The sequence below is a fragment of the Anomalospiza imberbis genome, chromosome 12 (genome assembly GCF_031753505.1).
Source record: "Anomalospiza imberbis isolate Cuckoo-Finch-1a 21T00152 chromosome 12, ASM3175350v1, whole genome shotgun sequence".
NCBI classification, from domain to species: Eukaryota; Metazoa; Chordata; class Aves; order Passeriformes; family Viduidae; genus Anomalospiza; species Anomalospiza imberbis.
The window spans coordinates 9,406,224-9,415,600 of record NC_089692.1 but is presented as its reverse complement, the minus strand read 5'-3'; the positions used below and the strand labels follow the sequence as shown (position 1 = coordinate 9,415,600).

At 36.1% G+C, this 9,377-nt stretch overlaps 1 long non-coding RNA gene across 1 annotated transcript; it reads left to right on the top strand.

Annotated features, from left to right (window-relative positions):
* Positions 1-2,940: 2,940 nt before the first annotated feature.
* Positions 2,941-9,071, top strand: LOC137481170 (uncharacterized). The gene is made up of 3 exons (XR_011003368.1): positions 2,941-3,072; positions 7,049-7,164; positions 7,690-9,071. It is a non-coding gene; the product is annotated as an uncharacterized lncRNA (long non-coding RNA).
* The last annotated feature ends 306 nt before the right edge of the window (positions 9,072-9,377 follow it).

Sequence of the window (9,377 nt, the reverse complement as noted above, 5' to 3'; positions counted from 1 at the left end):
ACTTTGCAAGTTAAAATGATAATGACTGGAAAGATCAAATATGTTTATCTAAAAAAAGAAGAGAGGTTTTAAGAGTTTTGTGCTCATTAGAAATCTTTGCAAACTCTGTATACAGCAGGCATTGCAGATTTTTGACTGCAAAAATCCTTTCAGTTAAGAAAAAGATGTAGCTGAGAATGGGAAAGGTTGAAGAAAGTTCAGAATCCCTTTGTCTAGCAACTATAAATGGGTGAAATATCTGTTTTTCACGTATGTGATTTTTAGAATGAGATTTGATTTTGTCACCAAACTAATCCTTCATACTCCATGTATGTGATTGGATTCTTCCCATTCAACCTTCCATTCATGAGCAATCCTTCAACTGCAAAAATGTGTGTCACCTGTTGTTTTTAAATAACTTCTCCTTTGTAACAGTGATTTAGGACTGTGCATCCAAAGGGCTTACAGTGGACCTTCAGTACACTGGAAAACTTTCTGACCTCTCTCCTTTCATTATGAGGATTTTGATGCAAAGGAAACAACTAAGCTGTAGTAAATGAAGTAGAATTAATACCATTATGCTCACAATATGCCCACTGCCTGGGGGAGTGCTGCCGACTGATCTAATAATACCAGAATCGCATCCTCACACTATTGTAAAATGCATCCATATGTTTCTTATCAAGGCCACTGGTGGCACAAGTCCTTGATCCAGGCAAGTAATAGTCTTTAAAGCTGCAGAGAAGAAAAGTTTCATTTGGGGCTGTTCCTGTGCCCTGCATTGTTGCTTCCTCTTACACTTCTGAATTCTTGTTCCTACCAGTAATGTTGGCATGTCACCATGTGTTCCCTCTTCCAACATTGTGTCTTTATCCTGTGTTTTAATTTCTCTTCACCAATGAAGTGTTTAAAAGTGGTGTGAGGAAAATATTAGTCTATGATATAAAAAGGAAGAAATCTGTTTCTCCCACTCATTTTCTTTCAGTGAAGATGTGCAGATTTTTAAAGCAAGTGCTTAAAAATAATTCTGAAAGATTATGAAAATGCTATAAAAATGCCATATGAAATTTTCTAATGCTTTGTGTAGGCAAAACTGGATTCAGTGCAGATTTCAGATTGCAAATGAATAAGGAAACAATTTCTGCCTTATATTACCAAAAATAGATGGGTTTGTAGTTTCACCTTAATGTCATTTTTGGTGTAGCTTTCGCACACACACAAAAAAATCCTTCCAATATCTGATGCAAAAGCGTGCAAAGATTAGAAACAAAATAGAAACATGAATAAGATTAAAAGTATTCAGACTACATTGTTTCATTTTTAAATTGCTCTGGGGATAATTTTCTCCCTCGAGATTATGAAGACAGTTCCTCTGCAGAGTTTTACTTTGGCAGTACTTGTCACTGAAGAACATCTCACAGCTGAGTGGTGATCTCTGAACATCTGTCTTATTCTCAGAAGCTTCCACTGTCAGGTCCTGATGATGCTACTGTTTTGACTAAGCACAACTTCTGAGGATCAGTTGTTTTGGACATGCTGAAAAAAATAAATTAGTGAATCAGTATGTATGATATTACCCAGTGACAAATAAGTATGATTTGTCTTCTTGTTTGTAAAAGAATTTGTTGGTTTTTTTCCGTCTTTTCTCTAAGGCAGTTCCAGAGTGATATAGGACAAAAGCCCTCCTGTGCAGTACTCATACTGATACTCCTAAGCAGAGGATTCAGTAACATTCTCCATTTTATATTCAGTGTCATGAAGACGAAAGCTTAAATAAGAAGACTACAATTAGTTAATGTGCCCTGTTATACAAAGCTTCAAATCTCAAGTGAAATATGAAAAGTGAACACAAGAGCAGGTGCTGCAGCTGGCTGGCATTAAAAAAAAGGTTTCATTGCTGTCACATATTTGAAGCACAAGAAGATGGGAGTGTCTATGATCAACATCATATTAAAAGCCTTTTCAAAGAAAATAAGTGATCCCAAACTATTTGGATGCCTTCCAGATTTCTTTGGAAGCACTCTAATATGAGAATAATTGAAAGCAAATCTCTTGATAAAGGTTTAATGTTTATCTTTATTCTGAGATCAGAAATTTATCCTACCACTTTACAGAGCTCAAAAGGTGTGTGGATGTGGCACTTGGGAATATAGTTTAATGTTGAACATGGTGTTGGGTTTACAATTGGACTCGATGATCTTACAGGTCTTTTAAAGCCTTAAGGATTCTATGTTTAGCTGTCACATTTATAGGATCATGTTCTTGGCTTATGTTTTTATTTCAAAGATAATTTGAGAAACAGAGAAATGCACTGAGGTGCATCCTGCTAAGGATCCACAGCATTTGTGCATCGACAACCTCTTCATGAAGCTGTAAGACCGTAAGAGATGTTTATACAAAATATTCCTGAACTAGAGTGTGTCAGTCTGTTACATGTAAATATAGGTGAAGATGTCCTTGAAATTATATATTTTAAATGTTTTAAGTTATTTGCAGAAGGTGGTGGGGCAGAATTTAGATTTTTAATGAAATCCATCAAAAACACAGTTTACATCAGCTATATTATAAAATAAAAGGTAAGTTTTGAAGAATCTTTTCTCATTTTTAAATATATTAAACTAGTTAAAAATATGACAGATAGGACAGTGAAAATTCGGTTTCAGCTCCAGATCATAAACTGAATCCTGTTCCCCTTCCTTTTTGCCTGTCTCCACATAGATACAGCTTTATTTTAAAGCATTTATTTAAAAGAGACCATTACAGTCTTTACATCTGTAAAGAATGACAGAGTATTAGAAAAATTAGTTCATGGTTGTTTCTCCTTCCATACTTGTGTTGTGGTTTTAAGTCTAGCTAGAGATGAACCACACAGGTTTTCAAGAAAGAGCAGGAAGACAGAGATCTGCTTTTGAACAGTTACTTGCTACAAAAATTATCCTTGTCTATTATATTTCCTTGCAGAAAAGATTTTTCCTGAAGACACACTTGGACATTGCTTGGTGCCAATGCTGAGTCGCCACAGTGGTGTCGCAATGGAATTGCACTGATGTGTCTGAGAAAATGGGCTTGGGCAACTGTTTTCTTTAGATACGGGTAAATAATTGTCAGTGAAAGTTTTAGAATTCTTCAATGGTTCCACCAGTTCTTTTATTCTGGAGGCAGTGTGTCCATCAGGCAAGTGTTAAACCATTAATTTTGCAATGTTCTGCCCCCAGCCTGCAGTATTGCCATCATATTGTGATATTGCCATATTATAGAATTACAATACTGAACACTCAGCTGGTTTTACCTCTTTCTCTCTAGAGCTGTCTATTTATCTTGACAAATGTTTGAGCGTGGTCACTAAGGGAGGGTGTCTGGATATTATTTAAATATCAATCCTTCAGATTTAGCATGAGTATAATTTCTTCCTGCAGTACCAATGCATATGTGCCAACAGTAGTTAAGTGCTGGTTTGAATGAATATCCAAAGGAAACTCTGCCAACCAAGGTTATTGTTGTTGGATGCAGTTACAATAATTCCAATGGAATCCCCCAGCTGCTTAAAGCTTAAAGCCAGTCAAACTGCTTAAAGCCAGTCAAAGTGCCAAACCCTAAGACTTAACAACAGAATTTTTTAAGATTGTTTGTCTACTGTTCCTTTTCATGTTTAAAGAAATGTAGCTTAACAAAATTCTGTCATAGGCTGGAAGTTTTGTGCAGAAAGAAGCTAGTTAGCAAATAGAATTATGTGCAGAAAGGCTTTAATCCCTGCAGCCCCTATGTAAGAACGTCTGCTTGAATTACAGGCCATACGTAAATTGTGTGTGCTTGTTTTTGTCACAGATCCTTCCCTTCCACCCTCTGCTCCCCACATCTTATATGATACACTGCAAAAAAAACCCACCCAAAACAAAAGCTAATTAGTACTTCCAGCCCCCCCATTAGTGAAACTTGATATGTTTAGTAAAAAAATAATTGCGACATTCCGTTCATAAATCTTTAGCAATGTCAGCATTATACTGATGGAATTATGATGTCCCAGTACAAATTGTCTGACCTGCTTTATGTTCCCCAGCACGTAATTAAGGTGGTGGTGTGTTAAAGGAAGTAATTTTGTTCAAAGCTTTGGCACCAGCAGTGCAATGTCTTTTGCTCGTATTACTAACAGTTACCAGTCAAGGTAGGAGCTGCGCCGTGTTTGACTCTGAGATTAGACATATTCCTGTAGCTCTGAGCACAAGGCTTTGAGCAGCACATGCAAAATTTAAAATAATGTTTGGTGTGGTGACTTTGTCAGGATTTGAGTTTTATTCTCTTGAGGATTTGAATGAGCAAATGAGTTAATGAATGATGACAAGAAAAACTTAAAAACAACAAGCTTTAAATTTCATTCACAAGTAGTTTGAAATGTAACTTGTTTCCTTTCTTTGTAATCTTTGAACTTTATAGTTCTTTTCTTTGAAGATAGAAACTTTAGGAGAGTATCTAACAGGCCCTTGAAATTTGTTAGCAAATTGAATTTTATTTTCAAAGTGCATATTCTGAATAATGATTTTAGAGCACCCATAGCAGTGTAAATTTCTGGAGAATATGCCAGTGGCAATGTCAGGTCTTGATCCCACAAACAGCTAAGACTGTGTGCCTCACTGAAGTTCTGGAGTAATCACACTGACCTTGAGAATCACAATGTTTCTGTACAATTCAGCCATAAAAATGTCTTCCTCCCCATTTGCAGTCCCTGGTGAGGTCTCCAAGCCTGTTGACTGTAACCTGGGGCTGAGCCTTTGTAGAATCAGATTTTATGACCATTTCTCATGTATTCTTCAGTGACTTCCAGGCACAATTCATATTTGCAATATTTCCTTCCAGGATAGATCATAGGATTTGAGCATAAAAATGTCAATAAAATGCATGGTAACTAACAAAGTAAATGTGATTAAATGTATTTTCCTTACCCCTGTGAAGCACTCAGGCTTAGGCAGATGATAGGGAATTGCTACTGTTACTGAAGTTTAGGATTTGAAATATCCAGTTCTTTGAACACTGTGAAATTGCCTTTTGATTTCACTTGGCTTTAGCACACACCTATGATGACAGGTAATGATGACCTCTTTATTTTATTCCCTAGAAAGACAGATTTTGGTTTAAAATTTTCATAGTTTTACATAGGTTATTTCTTTAAAGAGCTATCAATGCCATTTCTGTTTACAAGTCAAAAATACATGCACTTTCATTTCTACTACAGTTAGTACATGGTATAATGTTTACATTTGGCAAAAGGCAGAAATAGTCAGCTCTATGTTTAGAAGCAGGTGTTTGAGCTTAGCTAAAACTTTCCCCTTAAGCTCAGGAGAGCATTTAAGTCAGGATAAGTTTTAATTTGTCTTTCCAGCTAGTTACATGGCCTAAATATATGTACTCCTATGTCATCATTTATATTGAGTCTGCCTTTTTTTTTTTTTTTTACACAGCATTCTGAGATTTCAGTGAAACTTGAAAGATATATTTTGATATCATTACATCTTCAACACATTCAAAACAGGATAATAACCCAAAATATACATTTTAGAGCAATTTGCCTGCTGTTTTATGGTACAACACTGGCCTTCCTGCTATGTCTCTAAATGAAAACACTGACTAAAAGATCACAGAGATTCCTTGAAACTTGTATTGTCCATTTCAGTGGGTCTGAATGATCCAGGCATTTCATTTCAGCATGCTTTTCTAGTGTCCTTTCAAACCTGCAGCTAAGGGTCATATAAATTACACATCTAAACATATAGAAATAACTTATTGTTCTGGATTTTAGTCATCTTATACCAGTGTAAACCTGATGTGTCTGATATTTCTGAGGTCTAGGAAATAAATCACTGAACAAATTGTCTTGTGAGGCCAAAACTAGCTGCTGCTCTTTCCTTTAAAATATTACCTGCTTAATAATTTCCATGCAAATACACTAACAATTAATAATTGCATTGCAATGACTTGGCTGTTTATAGCCTGTAAATTGAAGTATTAGGTGTATGTAAATATCTTGACTTCAGTGGGAAATGGAAAGACGCTGCTTAGTAATAAAAGCTGTCTTATTCAATTAGCAGAATGTTACATATCCTGTTTCCTTCTAAACACCATAGGGTCTCCTAAGCATTCACAGGGTTGGTGTTGACTAAGCAGTCTGTTGCATTGCAGATTACAGGAAGCCTTGTACTTAAATTACCATTTGAAATAAAACAGAACAAAAATTTTACCAAGTATCAGTAGGGCTGTGGCTTGGCCATTTGAAAAGCAAAGCTAAGGAGTTGGGGGAAATCAGGGTAATGTTTATTGCTGAGAAAAGGCTCAGAGTGGTTGAAACTATTTGACAAGTAGTCTGAGTAGAAACAAAACTCAAAAATGTTTTCAATGCAATGTTGAAATGCTTACTTTTGAAAATGTCAAATGAACTGGTTTGATATTTCAAAATGTTTTGGGCCTGTGCATTGTAATGGAAGCCGAGGAAATAAAAGGCTAAGTTCACCCTGCTACTTGAGGACTTTTACCAAATAAATGCCAGGAGATGCCTTGGCTCAAGCACATCTCAGTCTCCCTGCCTTTCAAGAGTGCCCTCGCCCTTCTACCAGATGATGTGTGCTCTGATTCTTATCCTGACAAATGTTTCACTTTGCATGGTCAACTTGTATGTCATTGAGTATAGGCGGAATCCTCACATCACAGGAGTTAAACCATATGCCAGAAGAGCCCAGATCTTTGCCCATGCACTGAATTCAGCAGAGGCTGAACTGAGGACTCTGATGTCTCAAGGAGCTGTGTTACCCCACAGCATCAGCTACTTTGTGGTGAAACATCCTTAGGCTTCTCTTTCGCGTGAAGTATTTAAATGTTATTTGTTGAAGACAACAAAAGCAGTCATAAACTACTTTTAGAATATCATTGAGTAAAAATCCTTAGGTGCCTAATCATTTCTTTCTCTTTCTTAATTTCTCCAAAATAAACTTCCTTTATATGGAGAAATTTTTTGCAACGTCTGTGTTTTGAACAAGTTATCCGACAGGAAAAAATAATCAGTATTTTCACATTCCTGCCCCAGATGGTTACATTTTCAGAAATCACAATATTACAGTGAGTTGGAGTGATGGAAGTTGCTGGAATGTGTTAAGGATCAGAATTTCCCTTTACATCTTTTGGGTTACTGTGTCAGTAGGTGTAAGTCGACATAGCTCCATTCACATCAGGAAGGTGTGCTGTTTTATACTGAGCAGGGAGTTGACTCACAGTATTTTGACTCCTATTAGTTAAATTAAGATTAGATGTGCTGCTGGGTTTGGGGTTCCCCCCAGTGATTTTACTAAGTCCTTACTTGCTCCCATGCATCTGCTTTTTTAAAAAAGACATAACTACTTTAATTGACTAAGTTCATATTCATGAACATAAGGTAATTTAGGTTGTAAGTTTCTGGAAGACTGAGATCTAGGATTGTAAGTCTGGTACATTTTGCAAAATAATAATATTTGTTCTATGTATATTTGCGTGTAAGTTGTGTGTGGCTTTGTGCAAGGATTATTGTTAAAAAGCATGTTTTCTTTCCACCTCTCAATTAAGGAAGATAAGAAAACCCAAGCAAACTTAAAGAAATTATATTAGTCTTCATTCAAACAATTATATAATCATGTCACTAGTTCCTGTGAACATAAGACCATTATAAGAATCTTATTTAACTTCTTTTTACAGGTGTCATCATCTACATCTGCAGGGCTCAAGTCAAAACTTTTGTCATCAATATTTTATGGGCTTCATAAAAAATGAGGAATTTAGGTATGTATTATTTCAGATTATTTCACAATATTGCTAATCTACCGTGTCCTCCCTTCCTCTTTTAAAAAGATTCCCCCATTGCAAAGCCATTATCACTTTTATGAAAACAAAAAGAGTGCATGCTTATTTTCCAAAATGTTCTTCAAGACTTTCATAAGGTTACTTCATAAAATGTTAGACTGTGTCCTTTGTCTTTTCTTCTCATCATTTCCATCTGCTGAGGAACTATGTGTGAAATACCACTAAATCAGAGTAACCATGGTGCATCAGGCTGTGAAGAGCTGGCCACGCCACTAAGAGTCAAAAATCCTCCTATTTTCAACCCCATTGATGGTTGCATTGTACTTTTGCCTGATTAAATTTTAAATATGTATCATGGTTCAAATTAAGATTAAAATGGGCTTTTCTAAATCAGGACCTCTTAACTGCTCTTCCAAAGTCCAATAAATTCAGAATACTTTGGATTACTTTCAATGTAGTTAAAGGTCAAACCTCTGAATGCCTGTTTAGGGAAAACTGGTTTTTATTAGCCAAGTATATAATTTTAGTTTTTTGGACTGAGACAGTCCTGTTAAATTATGTCCCATTACCGGTTGCACAATTAAGAATTTAAGAAATGAAGCTAAGACTTTATTTTTAGTACAACTCTTTGTTCAACTCAGTTTTGCGTTGTAAATATTATGCATAAATATATGTCAACTTTGACATTTTATGAGAAGATAACATATGATTCATAACCAAAGTATTAATTTAAATTTCTCTTGTTTTTTCATTAATGACTTTATTGTTGCTTTTTAGTGGATTTTGTGACAATATTTTTTTTAAACTTCAATAAGATCATGTGACTGAAATAAGCAGTACTCTTAAAATTAAGATGTATCTTGAGGATCATGGCATTATTTTCATAGTATTTCTTCTACTTCCACTTGAAGTCACAAGTCAGTGTATAAGACTTTATTTTAATAAGATGTGTTAGGGGTGATGGAAGACAGTATTAATTGTTTGATTTGCAATGATTTATGTATGGACATTATTTGAGAAGCTCAGTGTGATTTGGGGGCTTTTTAACTCTCTTTCCATGGATTTTAGTGCAGTGTGCTACTGGCTGTTGCAGTGATTGCTCAAACCTGTCCATGGTGCCTCTTGCCCGTCCTTGAGTCAGTCCTCACCTGCAGGTGTGAGCACTGGCCTCATGTGAGTTGGCAGAACTTGGGCTACAGGGCTGGGACTCAGATCTGCTTGGGTTTAGCTGGGTCAGCCAGTGTGTCCATGGCAGGAGACTTTGGTGACTGTGAGCTCCCCCCAGGACCGCACTTTCCTGCCTCTCAGCAGTTACAGAGACAAAAAATCACTTCAGGAGAGTAAGATGTTTCATTTTGACTCTATTAAGGAACTCAAAAACCGTTTCACATAAGAAACTCAGTCCCTTCTTACCTATCCTAGGCACTGATAAGTTGATAAAGTCAAACTTTTCCCCTTTTCTCTGTGTTCAAATCTGGGAAAATTCAGTAACAGTCTTGTATGCTGCCTGCTAACCTTAGGCCATTGAAGCAATGCATCAACAGGAAGTGAAAAACTAAAATATGTCTCAAATCCACGTGTTT